The 2,694-nt window shown below is 39.5% G+C and overlaps 1 pseudogene; it reads right to left on the bottom strand.

Annotated features, from left to right (window-relative positions):
- Nucleotides 1–1,417: 1,417 nt before the first annotated feature.
- Nucleotides 1,418–2,422, bottom strand: LOC107133541 (annotated as a pseudogene).
- Between the last annotated feature and the right edge of the window lie 272 nt (nt 2,423–2,694).

The raw sequence follows: 2,694 nt of genomic DNA, 5'->3' as shown, positions 1-2,694 counted from the left end.
AAAGGCACAGATTTATGTAACTCTGGACTTTGAGCTTAGGCACCAGCTCCTGGGAATAGAGAATTCTGAACATACCCAGATAACCCTCATGTCTCACCAGTCCTGTGTTCTTCAGATTGCCTGCTTTGCTGAAACTTTCTCAAAAATAACCTTTTGATGAAACCTGTATAATAAATGTGCTGAGCTAGCTCTGAGTCAGTCAAACGCTAGTGGAGTTTGACTGCCCAGCTTTTTCTCTATGTGCTTTTCCTCTGTTTGTCTTTTCTTTATCCCCCATCACCTCTTGTCTGGTCTTCTCTGAATTAATGGCTGCAGCTGAAAGCAGAGATGACAGGGCCATGCACATTACCTTTTTATACATTTTGAATTTTGAATCATTATCTATTAAAAGGACAAAAACAAAAAATAATCAGGACAAACCTGTTAAAAATTTTCATAACTCGCATATGAACTGATATTTGTTTCCAATGGCATAAACATAGCATTAAATTAAACTTTTAAAAACATAAAAGTTTAATAATTTTATTGATAAGTCTAAAATGTGTTAGCCTAGAAGGATCACACAGATAAACAGACCAAAATATTATTCATATATACCAAATGTAGGTAGTATACACACATTTCTATACCTGGTTATGTATAAGAACACATTATAATATAGTGTAAATAAATATTATTGTTATAGTTAAAGCTTCGTCCCAGGGTTTCATAAATTGACTTCCAGACCACTCACGTATAATAGAATCAAGTCTTTATTGAAGCACACCAGTGGTGGCTGACCAGAACATAAAGCTGTTCCCCTGATCAGCCCCGGACAATTGCAGGGGCACTCCTTATAAGCCTGAAAACCGCAAAAGGGATGTTTGGGGGGTCTAGCCAATGCAAGCAAGCCAGGTTACAGAAGTGGGACAGTGCAGTCAAGCGGAGGAAAGCCTAACCAATCACAGTTATCCCAGTCACCCCAGTTACAGAAACAGAGCCCCTTTACCCTAGTTACAGAAAAAATGCCCCATTAGGTAGTTCCATGTTCTTAAAGGTTTCTATATCAAAAGGAAAAGAACATCTTGCTCCAGTCATGACTCTTCTACTTGGCATGGTTGTTTTACAGGATGAAGTAATAAAACAAAATGGAGTCACATTTGCTCCTACTATCACATTATCATATGATATTCTTAAAAACAAATTCAAAGTTAGGGTTTCATGGTTAGTGTTCCATATATAAATGTTTACCTTCTGTTACCCAGGAATATATAGTTTAACACAACTAGAGCACATTATTCCATTTAGAATTTTTCTGTTATCCAATTTCCTCTGTTGTACATATTCTAAACAATTTGAGAAGAGTATACTTATATATCTCCACTTTCTCATTGTCTGGAAATTTATGCCTCAGAAGAGTTCTCTAGATCCCTTCAGGTCAGACTCTCTTTCTGATCACCCTAAACAAGGCATCCTTCACTCCCTTGTTCCTCAAAGTATAGATCAGTGGATTAAGAACAGGAGTGACCACACTGTACATGATGGCAATGATGCAATCCTGGTCCCTGGAGTTCCCTGAGGTAGGGCGAATGTAGGTGAAGATAACAGGAGCAAAGAAAATAATAACCACCATGAAGTGGGAGGCACAGGTGGACAGTGCTTTGTGAAGTGTGCTGCAGGACTGGGTCTTGAGGAAGAGGTAGGTGATAATGTAGAAATAGGAGAGAAGGTCAGAAAGAAGGGGCCTGCATTGATGGTCTCCGTGACAGTATTGAGCAGCCTCTGGTTGAGCTCAGTGTTCCCACAGGCCAACTCCAGCAATGGCTTAACATCACAGAAGAAGTGATGGATGTGGTTGGGACCACAGAAGTACAAGTGAGATGACATTATGGAGTGCCGCAGGGCATAGAAAAATCCAGTGGCCCAAATGGTGATTGCCATCTGGGTGCAGAGCTGGGGGTTCATGATGACAGTGTAATGAAGTGGTTCACAGATAGCTATAAAGTGGTCAAATGCCATCACTGCCAGCAACATGGCCTCTGTGCTACCAAGGAAGTGGAAGAAATGAAGTTGGCTTATGCATCCCATGAAAGATATTGCTTTGTGTGTAGAGAGGAAGTTCTCCAGCATCTTTGGCAGTGTCACTGTGGAGTAGCAGATATGTAAACATGACAGATTTCCCAGGAAGAAATACATAGGTGAGTGGAGTCTAGGATCAGAGATGACAATCATCAGGATAGCTCCATTCCCAGCCACATTCACAAGGTAGATTGTGAGGAAAACAGCAAAAAGGAAAGGCTGTTGGTCTTGTATGTCTGTTAATCCCAGGAGGAGAAATTCAATGACTGAAGTCTGATTCAACATCACTTAAAAGAAAAGAAGAAGTAATTTTGAAACATTATTCCTAATGAGGATCAGTCTTTCTAACTGATGATTTTCTTGCTAAGACAAAAAAATTTGAGGGAGATTGTGGTAGTTTTGCATGAAACCCTGCCTCAGATCTTGTGTAGTATTTAAATGTTTAGGCTACATGTGTTGTGGATCAGTCATTTTTAAAATTGGATTTGTCATTAATATTTTTCTTTCTCTTAGGGATTTAGAGCAGGTTTTCAGTCTACCATCTTCTCTAGCTGTTAACATCTACATTCCAAAACAACTTCCTTTTCATCTCCTAAGTCAGCTGCATGAGGTGGTAATTTCTTCTACCACCTTCTT

Source organism: Marmota marmota, unplaced genomic scaffold, assembly GCF_001458135.2.
Source record: "Marmota marmota marmota unplaced genomic scaffold, marMar, whole genome shotgun sequence".
Taxonomy (NCBI): domain Eukaryota; kingdom Metazoa; phylum Chordata; class Mammalia; order Rodentia; family Sciuridae; genus Marmota; species Marmota marmota.
This window is presented reverse-complemented; position numbering and strand designations above follow the sequence as displayed.